At 40.8% G+C, this 23,695-nt stretch overlaps 1 protein-coding gene across 20 annotated transcripts in view; it reads right to left on the bottom strand.

The window, feature by feature from the left end:
• RIMBP2 (RIMS binding protein 2) overlaps positions 1-23,695 on the bottom strand; it is a 289,653-nt gene that overhangs the window by 98,466 nt on the left and 167,492 nt on the right. For 18 of the 20 annotated variants that reach the window (XM_075120006.1, XM_075120005.1, XM_075120007.1 and 15 more), the window contains one exon: positions 14,994-15,116. The exons of the other annotated variants lie outside the window; for them this stretch is intronic. The gene's annotated coding sequence lies outside the window, so the exon portion shown is untranslated. The remainder of the gene's footprint in view (positions 1-14,993; positions 15,117-23,695) is intronic. 20 annotated transcript variants of the gene reach the window in all.

The following is a 23,695-nucleotide window of genomic DNA, read 5'->3' as shown; positions in this document are numbered from 1 at the left end:
CGTTTATGTTGTGTAACTTTCAATCTGTTAAGTCTTCCCCCAAAGCTAACATAGCCTAAAAGCTGCTCGTGTGGGTTTAAATCTGCTCCACCATCCCCAGCACAGAGAACCGACTATTCTGTTCATTTAAAAGTTCCACAGGGCCCATCAGAAAACAACAGCACCCTGGGAAGAAGTTAGCAATTTTTTGTTGTGCTCTGCACCACTAGTTCTCCCACTGATACTTTCCTGCTGACGTTTGCGAGGAAATAAAGGAATGAGTCAAAGTGGAGCACAGCTCTAGTAAATAAGAGCAAGAGGATTTAATATACTTTGTTACCTAGAGTACATGACTTGGAACAAGAATGCAGCCTCCCCATGCCTTTAAAAAAAGACCCTGGCATTAGCCATTTGAATGAATTCAAGCAAAGTTAAGTGGCTATTTCAAAATTCAGAGTTGACAGGAATACACCTTCATTTGTGGGCTAAGAATCGAGAACAAAAGGAACTAAGGGACCAGGGCTGGAAGTGGTGGACCAGCATTTAAACAGAAGCTGATTTGAACCATTCCTTGTACGAGTAATAAGCAGCTGCTGAACCGCTTGACAACAGTGACAAGCATTAATTAAAAACCCTGTTAGTGGTTAAAAAGCCCACATTCTGTGAAAATAAAGCCCTTCCTATTCCTGTAGATTGGACACGGGCAGGTTGTTTGCATGGTCTGTTCAGATGCCACTGCTGGTGGAATTAGGTGAAGGCGGTGGAAGGTGTGTGTGCAAATCACGGATTCACACACATAAACTGGGTTCTGAGATGGCACCCTGCTTTTCTAACCTTCTGCGATGGTTTTTGCAACCTACTTTTAAGCAAATGGCTGCTGCTGAACTCTAGTGTCTAAAAATATTTCACTCTGAGAAAACTATACAGCACACTTAAGTTAATTTTACTTTGGAAACACTTTTTTTTTTTAAACAGCCAACAAGAAAGGAGAGTCCAGGAATATCTTGTTAATAGTAGACACACAAGGCCCAGAATATTATCAGTGGAAGAGAAATGTTAGCATTCCGACTGTATCCCTTTAGAGAAATGATATTATTGAACCATCAGTCACAGAGGCACGTGAAAAGGCACAACACAGAAAGCCAATGCACCTTATCTGCCTTCAAGACAAGTCTGATTTCATCCCACAATTGTGCACTTCACGGGAGCCTATTCTGAACTCTACTTAGGGTTTTGTGCAGTTTCTGTGGAGGATTTAGCCTCTTGACTGCAGAGTTTATAACCAGGGCTGCAGGCTTTTGATCCTAATTTTTTTTACAAAGTTACCCCCCGATATGTCCATGGGAAATACCTACTCTTCTCAGCATTTGGCTATGGCCAAATATTGTGGGACTGATTCTCATCTCATGTACACTGGGGTAACTCCATTGACTTAGAAAAGTTACTCTTGATTGACATTAGAATCAGACCCTGTGTCTTGTACCCAGGTGCTTTCAGCAGCTCTCGTGTAGATGCCCACAGGACTCAGACACTGATGGCGCGTCCTTAAATTTCTTACATTAAGGGCAACACTGAGGCAGAATGTACACAGTACAATACAATTCTCACTCGGATAATCTGCAAAGACAAACATTCTTACAAAAAATCCAGTAACCTCATTCCACTCCTCAAAGATTTCATAGCAGATTTGCTGTAGCTCAGTCTGATGTTACTAGGACTTAACAATTTTTACAAAACCTAATACAGCACATTTACTAGTATGCTACGAAGAACTATAAATAATTAATAATATTAAACTAGATCTGTAAAAATAAATGGACAAAGTACATATGGCAATGCAGGGGCCCTATTCATTGAGCTTTTTTCTTTTCTTTTGTCAGTTTGCTCACAATATTTGGTAATCAGCAATTCATAGAGTCTATCACAGTGGCAGAGCTGTACAAAGGTGGTTGCATTCCACCTGTCCATGCTATGGTTGGCCTTAGCTAGTGCTAGCATGCTAGAACTTCACTGAACATGAACATTCATTCTCCCTTGCCCCCCATTCTCTCCTCCTCTTAAAAAGGATTATTCAGTTCCCAAGCATGGAGTCATTCAGATGTCATGAAGAAAATACACTGTTAGAAGAGCACACAGAAACCACGGAAGAGAACAAAGAAACCACGGGGAAGACCACACATTTAAAAACACTAGGGCAGGTCACTTCTTCCTGCAGAAAAAATGTGGGAAGGAACCTCAAGGTGGAGTGAGGGGGTGTCAGATCTTGTAGAGTTTCCCCCAGATCAGAGACAGGATTCCCACTCTGGAGCAGACAGTGGGTTTGCAGAAGCCTCTTTATTGCATCTTAGCCCTGTGCAGCTGAACTCCAGCTCCCTGTCTGCTTCTTCTACCAGGAGTTGCCTTTGGAAGCCCCCTTAAAGGATGCAGAGGGGCTCTGCTCAGGAGAAGCCCTGCCTGTGTCAGCTTTTGTGAGCATCCCATCCCTCACAACAAACCTGCCACAGGGGAAGAGATTTTGCAGAGGAAGCTGACATTATGTACCACTGCAAAAAAACTTGTAGAAAACCTTACCCTAGGAGCAGAATTATTTTTAAAGCCCTGATATTTATAACTGGCTGTCGACATTAACACTGACTCAACTGACTTTCAAATATCAGAGCCTTGTTTCCTAACGATAAGTAGGATGTGACACTGAATGCGGTGCAAACTTAATTCACACGAGAACATAATGATCAAAGGGCTTGTCATCTGCTCTTGCAGACACTGCTGTCACGGCAGAGTGAAGGGGAAAAGATGGCCTAGTGCACATCAGGAAAAAACTATTTTCTGTAAGAGGCCACCTATATTTAACTTTTCAGAGTGTTAGCTAATTTAGCACATTCTGGTACTTACTCTTCAGCTGAGTTAATACATCCTGACACGATAGAAGGAATAACTAATTTTCTTTCTTAACAAGTCCACCTGCACTCAGCTTCCAGTGTACCAGGACTGCATCATCATGTCATCACTGACTCTTATCGTCCCATCCCCCCATGACCAGTCACTCTAATATCACCAAAACCTTCCCTTTCCTCGTTATCCTCAGGGCTAAAGCCCTTGTCAATGCATTGAAGATTCAGCCTCCTTAGCCATCCTAATTTTTGCCTCTGACTCTTCCAAGCCAAAAATGTCACTGCTGAGATCATATTCCTCTCCCATCACTGAGACAACATCACCATCTCCTTCCTTAGAGGTTTTTAAGGTCAGGCTTGACAAAGCCTTAGCTGATGATTTAGTTGGGGATTAGGTCCTGTTCTGAACGGGGGTTGGACTAGATGACCTCCTGAGGTGCCTTCCAACCCTGATATTCTATGATTCTATGATCGTTGGAAGTCCCTCGGGCCATTTCTAAACTGCAAAGGGAACACAGAACTCACTATGGAATGGCTTCCAACATAAGTGTGCTCTGTGTACATTTTGCTAAACTAAACTACTCTGGTAAGAGATATTCCCCAGGATGCAACTGAGCAGAGAGACTGAGTAAACAAGTTTGCAGAGATTGAAAATTACCTGGGCCACAGTAACACCACAGCTTCACTGATTGTGACCTCAGCTTGCAATGGTAGCTAGGGATAGGTTCCCTTAAAGGTACCAGTGTGAGCCTTCGCTTTCTCTTGTGAAAGTCCCTAACCTCCCTCCTGCCTTCATGTACTACTCAGAGCTGCTGGTTTGCTGCAAACTATGGTCTATGTGCTGAACTGCACCACAGGGTGTAGAGAGGGGCCAACTTCAGAAATCTGTTGACTATAGTGCAGAGGGCAGGGATGCAGTGAAATCAGTCCCTTCTATGTCTGTCCAAGCCAGGCCAGGACTTAGGGAGAACATGTGTCATGACCCTAGGAAATACAGTCTCTCACCACTCTGGAAGTTAGAAAGCCATGGAGAACTACAGAGTCTTTTACCAGCTGCACGGTAGTACCATAAATGTGTCATGTGGTGGATGCACCACCAAGTGCATTACCACTTGTTACTGCCGGGGGTCTTCTTGTGCGTATGGAGCCGCTCTAGCCTGAGTCCCTACAGGCTGCAGTGCAACTGGCCACTAAAAGTCCCCTGGCCTCCCCACCACCTAGACTGCAGGCAGCAGAGGAAGGAGGACAGAGCACGGAATAGAGGATTTTGTGGGGCTAGCCGCCGTAGGCACAGTAAAAGTCTATTTGCACATGTTCCTGCAGCCCCAGGCCAGGAATCCCTGCAGCAATTGAGCTATAAGCAGACAAGGGTTGCGGCACAGAGCAGAGAATATAAGCTTCTGCAGGACTAGGCATTTTTCCTCATAGAAACGTATTTGTGAAGGAAAAATCTGACTTAGAGGAACATCACAAACACTGCCTTTGCTCTGGCTTTTCAGGCGTAAGAGGATCCAAAGTCCCCATAGTATGTAGTAAAACCACAGTCAGTGGCTTATGGGACCCAAAGCTACTTTAGGATCTTTAAACAACTGAAAAAACTATGTATCGTCAACAAGCTAAACCTCATCTTTATTCAATTACTTCCTCTTTCTCCTTGGACAAAAAAGCATTGTTTGCTTATACGTTACAAAGCAATCTTTCAAAGAAATGTTTGTGTACTGAGACAATGTAGCTACACGATAGAAGGGATGGGATTAGTTCCCAATAATGAAAATACTGAAAAACACTTATTTTATAAAACAAGGAGCAAACACTGTACCTGCTTCACTCAGATCCATCTGCATAAACTGAACATTGGGTTCGGAAGCATTTCCTAGAAACTGGGAATCACGAGAACCATGTGAAATGAAACACGCAAAGGGCCACCACTAACAGACAAACTCCTGTCTTAAAAGATCACCCCAAGGTATCCCGCAATGTACTGACTACTGTGATACTCGGGACTGTTCCTTTAAGGGCTGAGCTTCCCAAGCAGTGAGTCCGAGCAGGCAACCGGGAGGCTCTCGTCGTTATGCAGAACCAGCTGGAACTAGCACTGAATAAGGCAAGCACCTTAACCACTGAGTGACCACTGAACGCCACAAGCACCAGTGTGCTCCAGCTTTATGAGAACACCCATCTCTTTAAGTGGCCCGTTTCAGTGGCTATTTAAAACAGGCTACAAGAACAGCAGTTCTCAGCTTGCCTTTTAGCTAGTGCACTACACTTGCTGAGTCATCCATTCCCACCTATCTCCCAACATAGCTTTGATGCCATTCAGCACTTCCAAAATCTTTGCTCAAAAAAAGAAAGGAAAAGAGGCTTGGGCTTGAAGCCAAAATCTAAAATGTTCTCTTAATACACTCGGGCTTAATACACTCCCACCAGGTCATGATTGAGGTGAGCTGGGAAGGAGCAATCTGGCAAAAGTACTCTCTCTTTAACAATAGCCCAGAAGAAAAAAAGACAAGAGTTTTGCTTTTGGTAAAGTCTCAGCAACGCTTTATCTCATTCCTTAGAAAACGAGCCCCAGGAAATTTCAAAAAAGAGCTATGAAGCAGACAATAAAAAGTGACATCAAGATTTAAGGTCAGGTACATGAGGCCAGTTCCTCATCCCACCGGCCACCAGCTCGCAGAGGTTTGGCTCTGATAAAGACAAGGCATTGCTTAAAAAAAAAAAAAAAATCCATAAAATAGAGCATCCTGAATAAGTGCCATTTCTAAACTGAAACCTTAGGAGGTTTTTGTCCAGAAGCTAAGGAGCCACTCTGAGCCATCGTCTGTTTTTAATAACTTTATATTGGCTTAGCATCTTTACTGAGAAGTCTAGTAAAATATATGACACATTTTGATGACCTCTCATGACTTTACTGGAGCCATATATGAAGAAAATAGGGCCACTGGAAAATAGGGAAATAAAAACTGCAGACTTGAAGGGAGACCTTAAAATAACTGATTGACTTGGTGGATGAAAACTCCTTCAAAGAGGGTGTAACAGTGGCTTATCCACTGAGGTATGGCAGGAATAGTCATGCCAAAATAAGTTAATAGCCGATTATCCTGTTACTACACCAGAAACTTCAGAGGAAGGAATAAAATGCTAGACACTTCACAATAAGGTGTGATTTGTGTAATAGTACAGTATGAGAGAAATATCCTCCTCACTCCGAATAATAAGCAGCTTATAACCTGTGTATCAAGACTTTAAATTTTGTTCTGATTAATATAACCCGATGCTCTTCTTATCCATGTATATATTTAACCCTGCTTTAATCTTAGTAAATTATTTGTCTCTACAATAGCTTGCAGTAATGAGTATCACAAGTTAACGGTATGTTGAATTAAAAAAGTATTTCCTTAGAATTCCCAAATCAATATTTTCAACCGCCCAAATATTCAGTTCACCCACTTTCCCCAAAGGCTGGTAAAAAACGATGGGCTTTGCATTATGCATGCCCTGAAGTCTAAGAGACCCAGCACAGGGAATCAATTTCCAAAGTCAAGGGGCTCTCCTTCTGAACACCTGTCCACTACCCTTTCCTACTGAAAGTAGGAGAGATCCAGCTCAAGCACCAATGCTGATTGCAACTGCGGCAGTAAAGAGCCAGCTAAGCATACAGAGGTCCAGTGTGTAGCACACTTCCTTCAGCGTTTATTGCATAAGAGGCAAGCTGCGGCACGTTCCACTAGCTGGAGCAGCTCTGTGGCCTTTGCTTTCTTCCTTAGGTACAGTACATGGTCACATTTTCTTTGGACAGACCCTGTGAATCCTGTATATTGTTTTCCCATCTCCACTTCAATATCTCTGCCAGGGTAACAAAAAAAGCGCAGCTTTATAACTGTGCTCAGGGAAGACTGAATATGACCCTCTAGTTTCTTTCTCGGAAGCCACAGATTAAATGTGTGTTCATGACCATTCAAAAGACAGATGGAAAGAGGGTGGGGAGAGACAGAAATGTGTATCTGACAGGGAAATAAGCATTCACAAGTGGGGCTGTAGCTCAGGTGTGAAAGAGGGCTACGTGGTAGAAGTCACAGAGGAGAGATTTTAGAGGAACAGTTCTGTTGGTTATAACATCTTTAGTAAATGAAGCATTACAAATTACTTTTACTTTTAAATGTCAGCCTGCAGTATGCCAAACTTCTTCCTTAATATGAGGCTTTGGGGAATTCAGCTATGAGAAAGTGTTTCATTTATGGAGGAATACATGAGATTTGAGAAGCCATAAACTGGAGGGAAATTGTGTGGTTTACTTAATTTAGTTCCTAGTTTTTCACTTTTGGATTAAACCTGAGGAGAATAAATGCTGCGTTACTTTGATTAGATAATTGCATATAAGTCTAAAATAGATTATTTTAGCCATAACATCTGACACAGGGCGCACAGCCGGTAGTTACAGGTTTGTCTGAGAGTAAGAGTTCAAGGCATAGCTGAGTCCCTAGCAGATCTAAATGCACCTTAATGCTCTTGGCTCAGGGACTCATGGAAATATATTTTAAAAGCTTGTCCTCAGAACCCTTTAAAGACAAAATGGGAATTTAGGGAGCTCAGCACCTCATAGGATTGGCCCCTAAAATAGCCCTGTTGGAAGATGTTAGATCGACAACACACTGAAGATATCTATTGACAGAGGAGCCGGGGTGACAGACAAGCTGAAACAGTAAAACAAGTTTCCTCACACTGCCCCGCCAATGCACCTCAGCTTTGACCTGGAGCATCCATCTTTAGAAGTACATGGCCAATCTCTTTGGCTCGTTCTGTCTTTAGCTTTCCTGCTAAACTGCCAACAAAGGGGTCAATCAGTGCCAGTCATGGTGGTGGCAAACGTGATATGGAAAACTGTTACAGGAAAACTATTACAATAGACAATCATTACAGTAGAAATTTAATCAATAAAAAAGTCTGTGGGGAACATGCTTTAAGTTTAGAGATAGAATAAGTTACAATTACCCTCAGAGAGGTCACTTTTATGAAAATTAACTGGATAACAAATGGGTATGGAAACATCAGTGCACTGCAATATTAAAAAGCATGCCCGCAGCTTCATGTGCCAGGAAACTGCAGCAATTCTAGGCCCATGAAGAGTGTGTATACAACAGGGATGTGTGTACACAAAACATCCTTGTACACTTGGATATTCACTGTAAACAAACACGCACTTCTAAAATTGGGGCCCTAGTGTTGAGATAATTTGTGTTTTAAAAGCCTTCAGAGAAGGGGTGAGGGGAGAGAGAGAGAGAAGCACAGTGTCTTGCTTCTCACAACTTTTACAAACCTTGGCAAATCATGCAAACATGTTGAGTTCTGAAATGAGTTCTGCATGTGTGTGAGAGACAGAGACAAAGCAAGAAACGAATTCCATTATCCTCTTTTGGAACCTTTTTTGCCTGCATGTTACTGGAATGTGCCTTGTCTGAGGACTCTTGCTCCCAAAGACTCTTCTTTCTCTCTCTCTCTTTCTCCCCCCTTAACAGCAAAATAATTGTAAGTTTTGCATGTTTACTACAGCTGTTCAGAAGTTTTTTCACGGAAAGCTCTCTCATTCAAAATCAATGGGTTTCTTTAAAAACAATTTTTTAGAGGAAAAAAAAACAGTTTTGGGAGGAAATATTCATCAGCTGAAAACCACTGGCTTCAAAATGAAAACTTTTCTGTTTTAGTGGCCAAAAACCTGAAAACTGGTTTTATTTTAATGAAAACCTGATTTTTTTTCTCCAAAGGGGAAAAAAAAAACATCTCCTAACCAGCTCTAACATTTCACATCATTTGAGAGGCACAAACACTTGTCTCTTCTTTCAGTACTCTCTCTCTGGATCGTACTGCTAAACCATCACCCATTCAAACCAGAAAGCAGCAAGCTACAAACAGTGCCCAATCCCGTAAATGGCTCTGCCCAGACACTGCCCTCTGCTTGTGCAGGGCAGCTTGCAGGATCACTGCCTGGGTATCGTTATTATCTTTAGCATCACTGGAAGAGCCCAACCATGCCACACTTTACTACTGAACTCAATGTGCGTCCTTAGTGAGTAAAGAGTGCCGGATCAGCCCATTAGTGTGCAAACATAGGTGTTAGTGAGGGTTGGACTAGATGACCTCCTGAGGTCCCTTCCAACCCTGATATTCTATGATTCTCCCAACCTCCTCTCTGCAAACCTGAATAAAGTAATTACTCCTGAACTTTCAAATGTGTCCCCTGAGCATGAGTGTCGTCAAGTGGACAGGGCACGAGACGGAGAGTTAGGAGATCTGGGCTCTAATCCCAACTCAACTATTTACCTTGTGCATGATATTAAGCAAGTCACTTTACCACACTCTTTCCTCTCCCATCCTTTGTCTGCCTTGACAGTGAATCCTCAAAAATCAGGCTTGTGAGCTCATATGTGAAATTTCTGGCAGTCAAATTCTAGCTCCCTGTGCTGATGCTAGTACTGTTGAGAGAAATTATAGAGCTGGATCTGAGCGGCAAAATTCATAAGAGAATTTGAACTTCCCCAAAGTTCAGGGCTGTTTGGATACAATGATTTGATTCAGCTGACCATGTCATTCAGATTCAGATCTAAACATCAACAAAACTCAAGGGTGGTTTTAGTTCAGGTACCACTTTATCAAATTGTGGCTGGGGCACTTTTAAATACAGCTTCCCTGGATGAAGTCATCACAGAAAGTCTCTTTTCTTGTAAAAATTCCAATTCCTAGCATCTCAGTAGCACACATTTATCAGAAATGCTGATTACTGCCACACAGCAAAAAGGAGATATGGCTCCACATGTAATGGTTTGCTTCTCAGGGGAAAGGCGATAGCACAACAAGATGTTGCTGCTTTGCTGCAATCCAGCCGATCTTAAGGAAAATATTTAACCAGATGGGTTGCTTTGAAGATCAGAGAAAAGGAGTTTTAAATTTCACACATATTAATATATTTCACCTGTATTTCCAATAGATTTCAGAAGAGAACATAAAATGCATTCAGTTGCCCATAGCAGCAAATCCACCGGGGTCATGCTCACTTTTGTCTCATACGAAGTATCAGGGAAAAAAGCACGATAACATTACAAATGTTCTTTCAGTGGAAACCAAGTCAACAGCACTTTCAAACAAAGACCCTGCATCAGGGTCTGCTCTACAACGTTATAAAATGGAGTAATTCAATTCAAGTCAATGTATGCTAAATTCCAGATCCAAGCTGTGTTGAGAAGCATACTCCATCAGATTATCTTCCTGAACTGTGTGTATGTTCTTTACTCTTTTTTTGCAATAATAACCAATAAATAAGCCCTCAGCTTGCACCCATCTGCCTAGCAGAGTTGCAAGTGCAAAATATATATCTATGGATCTGGTAGACGAAATATATACTGAACTAGAAGACAGGTTTTACTGCTCACATCAAAGTCTACTGGTGCACAAGCCCAGCCAATAACAGTTCTTATTTTGACATTTAACTTGATTAAATGCAAATTACTGTCAATTCACAGCCGTCTATTTTTCAGCCGTCTCATGAGCCATGGATTTACAGTTCATTTCCTTTTTTCTTTTTTGATTTTCTTCTCTCTGCTACATGCCCCTGGAGTCAGTGAAGTTGTGCATCTCTCTAGCTTGTGTCCCAGGTTCATTACATGGGGATCCCGGCCAAGTCCCTTGTGAAATGAGCTTTGGTTTTCTGTCAAGATCCATGGCAAGTGCTAGAGCACTAATCTGAGTGGTATAACACATCACTCAGCCGTGTTTGTGGAGCTGTCATTTTTCTATTCCCCAGAAGCCCAGGAAGGAAATAACCCAAAAAGTAAATTAGCTTGCAGCCTAAGAGAAGGCATCCCTTCTTGCTCAGAGGGAAGTCACATTGGTCTCAGGCAGAGGGCAGTACATCATACCTCCACTCGAGTATGCAGTTTAATTTTCCTTTTCCATTACATGCATTTTTTATTTGCACTGTAATTTTCAATTTGTTCTATTGGTGCTGACTGCCCACTGGCAACTAGAACACTATTATTCTCCTTCAGAGCAATATTCAGGTTAGTGAAGAGCCTGGGTCTTATCCAGTGAGTGACTATGGCTCAGGCCTCCTAAAGCTTGCTGGGGGCAGGTCTACACTACAGTCAGGATCGACACTCTGAGATCGATCCACCGGCGGTCGATTTAGTGGGTCTAGTGAAGACCCGCCAAATTGACAGCAAATCATTCTCCTGTCGATCCCTGTACTCTACCCCCCGACGAGAAGAGTAAGGTAAGTCAACAGGAGAGTTTCTCCTGTCGACCTCCCACGGTACAGACCCCGCAGTAACTCAACCTAAGGTACGTCGACTCCAGCTACGTTATTCACGTGGAGTTGCATAGAGTAGGTCGACTTATCGCAGTAGTGTAGACATAGCCTGGGACGGTTAGGCTTGTGCAGCAGCCAGCTTGACTCTGACATTCCCACAGTTCTCTAGTGGTTCACTGAGATGTAACTTGTATCCATTATTGATCCCCATCTGCTAAATTGAAAGCCTTTTCTTCATCTCTCAGTCAACACTAAACAAAAGCTATGGAGAGAGGTTTTGGAATGGCGTGTTCATGAAATTGCAGCAACACAATGAGACTTCTCCATGTTAATGATTAGAAAGGCAAGAACCTGCTTTCATCATCACATGTATCTCCAAAGACCCAAAATCAGCTTCCACTGCAGCCAATGGCAAAACTCCCATTGAGGTCTATGGGAGCACAAATCAAGCACCAAGTCTTTGCCAAACCCATTTCTAAATACATGGTTGGCATCTACAACTAGAGTTGAGTGAATAATTGATTTTTTGGCTTAGTGGCCAAACCAAAAAAAATCCAAACAATAATTTGGCTTGTTTCAGTCCTAAAGTGGATTTTTCCAGTTTCTCTCAACAAAATGCAAAAACTCCCAAAATTTTATTCAGGCCAAAAAACAAAACAAAACCATTTTAAAAATGTCATTTTAAATTGGCATTTTGTTTCAGAAATGATGATTTGAAGTAATGTTGTCCAAACAGTTTGTTTCAACTTTTCTGAATTTTTTGTTTTCAGGTTTTTGTTTTGTTTTGTTTTGTTTGGCCAAAACTATTAGCCAAATCGGACCAGAATTTGTGAATAGTTTCCATGCATCGAAAAAATATTGCCCAATTCTACCTACGACAAACATCAGCTCGAGTTTGCCAGCATTATTAATCAAACATTCTTTGCAGAAAACTCTTATTTGTAACCTTGAGAGTTCACTGAAGAACTCAGTCCATCTATTTTTATTCTACTTCAGATACTTGCCTCCTCTTCCTCTATTTCATCTCTTCTTTGCTCACTGCTTCAGTAGTTTGAAAAGGGAAAACTTTGGGTTTTTCACCGTGTCAAACAAACCACAGCCTGGCACCCTGTCAAGAAAAGCTCAGCACTGGATCAACATTCCATTCTAACTGTCTGAACATATCCTTAGTCTTTCCAGACTGTGAAGGTATGTCTGACGCACAGGCTGTGTTTACAATGTGCTTTTCTCTTAAAAATTACCACTGTAACACTACCAGCAATGCAGCTCCACCATTGTTAGAAACAGTGGTAGCTCTAAGGTCCCCGCGTTTCTATTTCTGTGTCATGTGACTCTTTTTCAAACGCATCTAGATGATGTGGTAGAAACCATGGGAAAGGCATTTGTAAACTAGAGAGCCACATTTCCTGCCGCAGGGAGAGCAGAAGCCATTCAAAACAGTGTTTCTGAGACCATATTCCTGGCTCAGCTCTCCAACAGGACCACGTCACACCCCGCTTTGCATCCCTCCCCGACTCCATTTTTGCACCCCCTCAGACACAAGGTCCTTGACTTTAAGGGCCATTTAAGGCCCTTCTTCATTTAGTCACACTCTCCCTATCAGACCTAAAGGCTTATCTTACTGCTAGCCCTCGCCTTTGCTCTGCAAGTGATGGTCCACTTGCCTGACCACTTCTCACTCAAGCCCATCTGTGCTTTCTCTCATGCTGCTCATCTTTGCATTGGAAAAGCTCCCTGGTAAAATCCCTGAAGCTACCACCTCCTTGGCAAAATCCCTCCTCAAAAGCTAACTCTGCTGCAATATCTACAATGGCTGGGCAAGTGATGAGCTGTGGCTTGTTTTTCCTGATCAGCTCTGTTTTACTGTTCACTCTGCCCTTATCCTCTCAACTCATCTCCACTCTGTTTGTCTGTTTCATCCAGATGACACAGCCCATCACATACACACTGGGAGCTCTCCAAGTCAGAGGCTGCCTTCGTCGTTAGATGTCTGTACTGCACATAGCGCAATAAGGCCCCAATCCTTGACTGGAGTGCCTAGCCCTTCCATAAAAGAAACAAACAACAACTAGGGGGAAATTTAAGAAAAAGCTCAGAGAATTCAACACCGTGGTTTGTTGGTCTCCATGCTGAGAAAAACTGGGACCTCCTAATTAAGACTCTTGCATCTTCAGCACAGCCATAATTCACATTGCGTTATACAGATGCAAATTACAATGCTGTGAGAGGTGAACATTATAAGAACAGAGCAAATGATATATAAAGATTCATAACTCAATTTTACAATTAACATGAATAGCCAGATTCTGACAAAATATGTGAATAAGGGTATCACAATTTGGCCCTAACATCTGAGTCTATTAAAGAGACATACCAAAATAAACCACCTATGGAAAACATTCAACAGAATTCTGCCTTTAGTGAATCAGAATACACATATATACACTTTAAAAGCTACAGTGTGATAGGATGCAAATATTGACAAATCCGGACACAGCAGAAATGGACTACTGCTATCTGTGTTCCTACAGTATGCAGCCACTAGTGGAAAATGAAATTATTTGTTGATTGAATTATTTAATGGAAGCAATGCTACACATACTATTACACAATCACCATCTAAACAGAAGTAGGATAGTGCCCTTAACATACTATAAAATCCCAGACTGAAAGGATTAAATGTGTGATTAAAAATAAAGAGAATTTGTTAAAGTTTAAAAGGAAGTGCCAAACTGATGACTCTGCAAAGTAAAAACCTCTGTGTCTCTACAGAACAGCTGGAGCATGGACACCGGCTCCATAAGCTTCTCCCACAACTATTCAGCCTCAATCTGGAGGGATCACATCTGGAGTAAGAGGACATATTAGTCTCCATGGCTCCCTCAGTCCTTGAACACTCTTGTAAGACTTCTAACAGTCATGGAATTAGATCCAAATGTGGCAGTGGGCTTTATTTGGTGGGTTGTGGACACCTGTCCATAAGGAACTAGACTGACACCCACTAGCTTAGACCACCAGGTTAGAAGCAGCATTCAGCTGGCAATGACTTTCTATCACTATCCACATGGACAAGATTTGACCCCATGACAATCTCTATGCCACTGCCATCCCCAAAAGTGAACCACTTCAATCCTTTACCCACACAGCTGATTTTAATACTTTCCTCCTCCTATCAACTTGATTTCCATTCAGTAACTATGAGCTCAAATCACCCGAACAGCAATTTTGTAAAATCCTAAATGCAGCTAGAATTTAGTTTATATCCCCTCCCTTTTTGTTTGATGACTCCCTCAAAGTGGTATCTTCATTATTTATTTCATTTTATTCCAGGACCATCAGGGGAAAAAATAGTAATATAAGTCATCTTTATTGAATGGTCAGGAAGGCCCCTATTTAGTAAAGCAAGTAAGCACGACTTATTCTGTGTCTATTGTGCAAAGCACTTAAGCACATGTTCAGGTTCCAGTGACTTCAAGCGCATGCTTAAGTGTTTTGCTGCATAGGAATGAATTTACTTGTGCTTGAAGTAATCATCAACATGTTCCCATAAGTGTTTTGCTTAATTGGGATGCTATACAGGCAACATAATCATCAGAGAAAGCATATTTCTTCTCAAAAAGAAAAGGAGTACTTGTGGCACCTTAGAGACTAACCAATTTATTTGAGCATAAGCTTTCGTGAGCTACAGCTCACTTCATCGGATGCAAACCTGAAACCTGTCATATTTCTTCTAGCATTCTATTACAGCCTCTTACATTTGAAATGAAGAACACAGGCAAAGGTATTAGACACTGAGTTACCAGACTTCATTGTATTAGCCATACCTTTAGGACCTGCTCTAAGTTCTCCAGCTTGGCTTGGAGCTGGTGTTTCTCCTTCACAGCCAAATCTCGTTCTTTGGTCACTATGGTGAGGGTTTCTCTAAGCTGAACATAGTCTGATTTCACCTAAAAATATAAAAAAAGTAAAATAAAATAAAAAAGAAGCGTGAGAGGTAAAGTACTCTCAATGTAGACAATTTACCAAGAGAAAAGCACATCTGAAACGAATACCAGTCGCTTGTGCAATTCTGCCCAAGGCCATCAAATGGGGACAGGAAAAAATATAAAGCAGAAAATAAGAGATAAGAAACAAAAGCAAAAATTGAAATTAGGTAAGGGGTTAAACTTAAGTGAAAAAAGGAAACAGCAGAAGAAAGCAATTGTGTGAGTATATCATGTGCGTGAACATACACACACGCACACAACCACTCTCATTTGGTACAGTTACAAACAATCTGATAATCAAAATGTAATTGGGCATAAGTTAAAAAACTAAAAGGAAAAGGCTAATACATATACCAGTAAATGGGCAAAATAGATAAAAGTAACTCAGATCAAATAGTTTTGTTACACCTCACTCTACCCTCACCTTTTTGTCTGTATGTCGTTTATCTGGGCTCCAAACCTGCACAGAGATCTGTCAGTGTAGATTTCTGATACCGTGTTACTGCAGGCAGATGTAGGGAGCTGCTAGACAATGCAGCTGTTTGCAGGATCAGAACCCTCAACGATAAACTCTGAGGCCCTGGTCTCTCAAACATCAGTGAGTAAACTTATTAATGTAGATATTTCCATAGATTTTAATAAGGCCACTTGGGTGAGTAGAGAGACACACATGCTTAAGTGTCTGCAGTATCAAGCCTTGTGTTTGTAAAGTGCCTACCACACTGGGGTTCTATAAATAAAAGCAACGTCCTAAGATTCTTCCTCCTCATCTGAGGTTGCAGAGATGTAAGTATAAACAGATCACATGTATACCATTTCTGATTTAATCTTTTGACTTCATCAAGTCAGCCTGTTCTAAATTAATAATAAGCATGAGCAACAGAGGAAAATTAAAATGTACAATCAAATTATTTTCCGTTCTGAAGGAAAAGAAATATTCACATTGAGCAAAAATTGTGTTTTCCCTTAAAATCTTTGCACATGTCCTATTTCCAAATAAGATAACGTCATGAGGTTAAGTTATTCAGCAAATAAGGCTTAACTTCTTGTTTATTTTACCCCAGAGTTAGCTTAGCCTTTCAATGCAAGTAACTCAGTACAAAATAGAGCATTTTGGGAACCTTCAAGTCTGCACATAATATGGGGACTATGTAATATGTAGTATACATATACATTGTATATTTAGAAAATAAATTATTCCATCAATATTCCATGGACCAGTTCTTTTCCTTGACCTATTGATCCATATCTTCAGCTAATGTAAACTGGTTTCAATGGAGTGTACAATGTGAGAATCTGGCCCTTTACCTCTCAGCACTGTCTAGGTTTAAGCACAAACGATGAGTCCTGCAATGTAACAATTACAGAGTATATCACATCAGGAATTGAAATCTTCAGAACATAACACCACAAAGAACATTAACAATTCAAATCCACTACTAACAGATACAAAGGTAGATATATAGCGTTCACATAAACGTGACAAACACACATCTTCACAACGCTGCTCGCAAGGACATAAACGAAACAAAGCCCATACCATTTTAGCTCAATAAGAGTCTGGACAGCATCTGTTTTCTTTGTCCAATTGACAATCAGAAATGTAACAGTGAAAGCAGGATTAGTGAATGCAGGGCTGGGTAAGGGAAGGAAAGGCAGCGCAATAATTATAGGGAAAAAATGTGTAGACTTCGATTGTGGGTCAAAGTTAGTTTCTCCTTTCCAACACAGCTATAGAGGGGACAAGTTCTCTTTTTGTTTGATTAGTAAAGCTGCATTTTTTTTTTTAAATCCAAAGACATTACACAACTTCCTACGGTGATGTCCGTTCAGAGAAACCCTGGAAAACCACATTTTCCCTCTGGCTACAGTTTGTTAACTCGTGAATTTCACGATGGTTCAAATTGAATCTAAACTGTTCAATGTAACCCTGCTATTTTCTTTACAGAGGGCTTTTCAGAATGCAATGGACTGGAAAAGAGAAAGAACAGATCTTGTTTTCCATGAGAACTAATGCAATTACCAGCACCCTCAGGAATTTTTTTTTCCTCCGTGTATATTTTTATTTTCCCTTTCCATTCAAAACTCTTTACCGTAGGAGACATTCATTTAAACAATGGCTTTTCAGAAGTTATTAACTTCCTCCGTACTTGGTATGGTCTTTCGCTGCTCAGACTGCTTGATGTACATTGTAAAAATATAATGTGGTGAGTAAAGGGAGGTGATGAGACATTGCCATTGACAATGCAAGCGTGTTATTGTCTGTGATTCTCAGCTGATTTACTAACGATGGATGAACCACAAAGGTTTGGAGCAAGCTCCAAGAAGGGGTGTACAGTTCAGCATGAAAAAAATAATCATTTAATTGAGATAACTGGGCTCGAACCAAACTAAGGTCATTACCTGGGGCACCCAATTCTGTCATCTAAAAATACATGCCAGGTAAAGAAGACACACACAAAAACACACACAAAAGAACCAAAAATTGGGGAATGTCTTGGGATGAGAAGAAGAGAGAGAGGGAGAGAGGGAGAGGGAGAGGGAGAGAAGGAGAAAGTATGGATGGATAGATGGATATCTAATGGGTTGGGAGATGCGGGGAAGGGTAAAGAGAACATAGGCAGGACCGGCGCTAGGCACCAGCAAAGCGAGCAGCATTCTGGCCACCCCCCTTTTTTTTTGCTTGGGCAGTTGCGCTCTTGGAGTGGCAAATTTTTTGCTTGGGGCGGAAAAAACCTAGAGCCAGCCCTGAACATAGGAATGCAAGTCCTGGAAGAGAGGTTGAGAAGGTAGTGTCCGGTGATGGGAAGAGAGCTATTATGGGTGGGAGTTGTCATGATAGACATGACAGAAGGGACATCGTGATAAATGGTGTCAGAGGAGGGAGGGAAGATTTTGTAAAGGATGTCTTTAGTGGGAAGGACATGAGGGGAGACCAAAGGGAGAAAAAGACTTGCGACAGGTTGTAGGTAGACCTGAAATAAAGGGGAAAAAAGCGGGGGCGGGGGGGAGATTACACAGGAACTGGGAGATATGGTATAGGGGGAAAATGCGGGAAACAGAGGAAAGAGAACTGGAGAAAGAAAGCAGAAGTGGAAACATAACAAAAGGTGGGGGAGCAGAACAGAGAAATGAGAGGACTGACATGAATGTAAAAGGGAAAGAACAAAAGCGAAAGGACAATCAGAGAAAGAAATAAAGAAATGTAAAAAGGAAGAGGAAAACACAAGGAAACACGCATTTCTTTAGGGCTATGCAACTCTATTTTGATTTTATTTCGTGCTGCTTATATGTTTTCAGATGCAATCCATAAGGAATGAAGGGGACAGGAAAGGCGATACACCGGGGAAGTCACAGATAAGGGCCTGGCTCTGGGTTACAAAGGTAACTCGCCGGCAACTGTGGATGCTAATTATAGCTGAGAGCAGATATTTGGAGGGCATGGGAAACGTGGCTTTATGGGAGGCAGGACCACGAGAAGGCAGGCGTGTGCTGGCACTTCCTCACCATACACACATGAAACATCATGACGCAACTCTCTTAGTGTTGTATCACAACTAAGTTTGCAAACATTACTGAGGGCACCCTGACTCTTAAGACTGGTCTTCTAAAAGGATGAGAACATCTGCCTATTGACACAGAAAGTAACAGCAGTACCTTTATAAAAATAAACGAAAGTAATAGTAAAATAGGCTTTGTGTCTTGAGCTCGTGATAGTGTTGTCTAGTGGCTGCTCCACAGAGAGGATAAGGATAATGCTGCCAACTATGACAAATCTCCCTTGGTCTGGGGGTTAAAAGATACAAGTCTATTAATTTGGATCAGAAGGACCACAATTCTAGTCTTTGCTCACCTATGTGAGTGATTTATACGAGGACTGTATCTGAGAAACACATGGTTTTGTTAAAATAGGAACTTCCTGCAATAAAGTTAGAAGATGACAAAGAAATGGCAACCCAGCGGTACAGAAAAGGCAATTTTAGGGCCAATTTTTTTTTGGTTTTAAGACGTGGAGCTTGTCTACAGGGGAAATAACCCACAACAGCCATTGTGGAATAGCTATTCCAAATGAATTCCCAAGTGGACACTCTTGTTCTGTGCTAAGAGTGCCTTTGTGCAGTTTAGCATAATCCACAGTGGAAGTGGATTAGGCTGCGAGTGTGGAATAGCTATTGCACTTTAAATTCACATGATAATTTATTTCACAAAAGCTTTCCTCTGTAGACAAGCCTTTAGTGATAGCCTACTACCCAAAGTAAGCATAAGGTTCGTATCTATTACTGATGACAAACTGACAAGTAAGATGGATTCATAATTAATCCAGCATTTTGAATTAGTAAGAATGTGTTTAACTTGTTAGTGTGGCCTAGTGGATAACTCACTAGAGAAAGATTTAGGAGGTCTGGGTTCTATTATACTGCCACTAGCTTGGTGGATAACCATGGCCAAGTCACTTCACCTACCCATCTATAAAATGGAGATGATACTAACCTCCTTTTTAAAATGCTTTGAAATCTATGCATGAAAAGCACTATATAAGAGCTAGGTATTATTGTTATTGCTTCTATCTCCAGGAGATATATATGTGCATATATGCTACATTAAATAGATGACAGATAGATGTATGTATACTTCGCTCATGAACAGTTTTCTCAATAAGCTTATTCATAGACAATTATATTTAGTATGATATATCTATAATATAGTTAAGAGATCTAACCTACAATAATTGTATTTGAAGATACAAACTAAAGTCAGATTCTATTCTCACAACCCATTTACACCAGTATAAAAGAGAAGCATCAGAACTAATGTCCTACTTGTAGGAGTGTGCCTTTGTACATTCATAAATTGATCATTTTCCTTAATAATAAATCTTATTCTACAGTGTGGCAGACAACATTCCTATTTGATTTTAATAAGGGATTACATGATAATATGGTACATCCATTTACTGAATGATTTCCAATTTTCTTACGTCTACTAGTAATAATTATCTGGATTTAAAAAAAAATTATTTGACGTGTGGTGAGCATTCCTTGTTTCTGTTGTGGATTTTTTTTTCACATGGGAAATAAAGGGCTATGGGATCAGACAGTGCATCCCAGAGTTCTTCTGACAATGTACCTTGGGAAGATTTGTATTAGAGATGTGTGGAATCTGCAGATGTTTTATGTGCCTATCAGAGAGAGAATATTTCATCCAAGGATCTCAAAGCCCTATAAAAACACTTTAAGCTTAATGATTATCCAAATGGTCCTAATAATCTGTATCTAATCCTCCTCCTTTAGAGGTTCAGGTCTTAATAAACAAAGATATCTGTGTATTTTCACTCTGTACCTTGGGAAGAAACAGGGGAAACACATCTCCATAAATAATAATAAAAGTATTTTGTACTTCCACAGCACAGTCTGACCAGGACTTTCTCCTCCTGAGGATTTTGCATTAAATCACACAGACAACTGTACCCAGAACAGCAGCAGAGTGTTCAAGGAGTCTGTCACTCACTTTTTTTTTTTTTTTTTTTTTTACAAAATATGCACTAAAAGTGATTTTAATGATCTCTCCAACAAGCTGTCTGTTTAAGAACATATGGGATATGCATGAAATTGAATTACAGATTTGAGCACTGCTATCAAAGCCCCCAGTGGCAAAGACAGTTGACCTAGATAGATCCATAGTAAACAGTCATGATTTCATGAGAGAAACACTGGGAACATTTTGCTCTGTGATGACTCTGCGTTAAACGCACACAAATGTGTGCGTCATCCACAAAGCTTTTCATTCCATATATTACCACACATCAAACACTTCTGTCACTTGGGTCAGTTATGAAATCTATAATATTAATGAAGTACCTTCAGTTTTTCATAATACTTAAATCCAAAGACTATGGAGTTACTAGAAAAATACCACAGTTTATTTCATTGGTAAGGAGCTCATTTAGCCAAGCAGTGAAAGAACATTTCTCCCTGTGCCAAATACAGTTTACTTACACTGATAAATGCGCTCTGCAGGCCTGCAATTAATTCTGCCATAGGCAGACCACAACTGCTGAGATCTGACTAATTTACCTGTTACAGAGATAAGCACCCTAATACTCTCTGCTTTAATACTGGATGTTAGTGAACCAGCCAACTTCTCATACTACTACTTTCAGAGTAACAGTCGTGTTAGTCTGTGTTCGCAAAAAGAAAAGGAGTACTTGTGGCACCTTAGAGACTAACCAATTTATTTGAGCATAAGCTTTCGTGAGCTACAGCTCACCTCATCGGATGCATACTGTGGAAAATACAGAAGATGTTTTTATACACACAGACCATGAAAAAATGGGTGTTTATCAGTACAAAAGGTTTTCTCTCCCCCCACCCCACTCTCCTGCTGGTAATAGCTTATCTAAAGTGATCACTCTCCTTTGTAAGTGATCACTTTAGATAAGCTTTGAGAGTGATCACTTTAGATAAGCTATTACCAGCAGAAGAGTGGGGTGGGGAGAGAGAAAACCTTTTGTAGTGGTAAACACCCATTTTTTCATGGTCTGTGTGTATAAAAACATCTTCTGTATTTTCCACAGTATGCATCCGATGAAGTGAGCTGTAGCTCACGAAAGCTTATGCTCAAATAAATTGGTTAGTCTCTAAGGTGCCACAAGTCCTCCTTCTCATACTACTACTGTCTCTGAGAAAACATCATCCCATATAAGGAAGAGGTTACATTTTCCGTTCATAATTGTTCCTATAAAATATATATGTTAGAAACATATTTTGAACATGCAATATACACACTACCCATCTTTATATGTGCACATCAGCAGGCAACCAAATCAGAGCCTACATAAACTGCACACCCTTTCTGTATGCAAAACCTGCATATATGCATATTGAAGGATCTTCTCCCCCAGGCAGAAGGCCAGCACAAGAGCTATGCACAATTAAATACCACTTAAGACTTATTTTGGAGGCTTAAGTGTTGTATAGTTTCTGTGATGCCCTTTGCATAGGAATGAGTTTTTCACCCTTTGTGCTGTGCACAAAACAGTTAATGGTTCCTCTACCGGTTTGGCCTGTTTTCACACAAAACTGCCCTGGTTGTGTACATATATCCTTATTTGTGTTCATAGAATTGCTGGTGCAATTTAGGTGCCTGTTTTTCAAAATTAAGTCTTAATGAGTTTTAAAAAAAACCCTATACAAAAAGAAATGAAAATGGTTCTTATTGTGATTTGTATGTGACCATAATGAGCTTATTTTACGTGTATTCTTTCTCTTTGAGGGCTGATCTATAATAGTGTTAAAAATCTTCCTATCTTTAATACGTAGCAGTTGCGTAGAGGTTTACATTTTCAAAAATACTAGACAAACTAATCCATACTCCCAAATCCCTCTGGCTATTATCAGTGAAAATGAGGCACAGACGGTTACATGATTTGCCTAAGTCCACACAGCAAATCTAAGGATAGAATTCAGAATTCCTAGGTCCGAGCCCTGTGCTTAGACTACACACTTCTACCTCATGGCTGGTTTTTCTGCCTAACATTAGTTTATTTTTCATTACACTTTAAATGTTTCTATTTCACATTTTTTCCTAAAAATTCTTCCTTACACTATACCCTCCAATTATTTATTTTTGCCCTATCAATTTGGGAAGGGAACATGCTCATGGGAGCCTAGAAAAATATTCCACACAGAATATTAAGTATTTTTGTATTGGAATACCAATTATCTCCATGCAGACTTTGAGGAAGGAGTAGAGCAAGAGTACCTCTGTGCACCTGTAATTAAGAATCCTGATAATGAAGTTCACTCTCTTAATCACAGCTATCAGTGAGCTGATTGCCAAGCCTGATTCAGGAAGGAGAGCAAGAACATGTGCTAGGAAAATGGCTCCATACACGCTGAAAGCTTTCTCTGTATTCCATAATATTGTCCACACCACCACACACACTCAAATAAATGGTCATAGGTCCATTGACTTAAGTACAGGGATAGACCCTCAGCTGGACTAAACTGTCATCACTCTCAGTTGCTGTAAATTCCCATGTACATCAGTGGAGCTTTGCCAACGTACACTAATTGAGGATCTACCCCTGGGTACCACATTAGCATTGTTTGGTGAGGGGTATTGGCCTCTGATGCACTGCTCTTTTCCTGGCACTCAGTGCAAGTATTTTGAGGGCCTGTTCCTGCTCCCGTTGAAGTCAATGGGAGGTTCTGCAGGACTGGGCCCTAGAGATTTTTAAAAGCCCCGGGTGTGTCTGAGACCTGCTCCACGGATCTCCTGGATGGATATTTGTGCTTGACCACTAGCCATGGTTTAAAGGAGCTCACCACAAGTGCTTCAGCCTGCAGGTAATTGTGCCTGGGCTATGCCAGGGCCTAACATGTAGAACCTCAAATAATCCATATCTCTTAACTTTAAAAACAACTTAGAATGGTTTTATTCTGAGGAATTTGTTCTCTTTTAGTTTGACTGCTGTTACCCTATTATCTATTCCTTCTGTCCCATTTCAGTTTTTCCTCAGATAACTCACTTCATATACA

This window comes from Caretta caretta, chromosome 15 (assembly GCF_965140235.1).
Source record: "Caretta caretta isolate rCarCar2 chromosome 15, rCarCar1.hap1, whole genome shotgun sequence".
Classification (NCBI taxonomy): domain Eukaryota; kingdom Metazoa; phylum Chordata; order Testudines; family Cheloniidae; genus Caretta; species Caretta caretta.
Note: the sequence above shows the minus strand (reverse complement) of the source record. Positions and strands in the feature narration are given on the sequence as shown.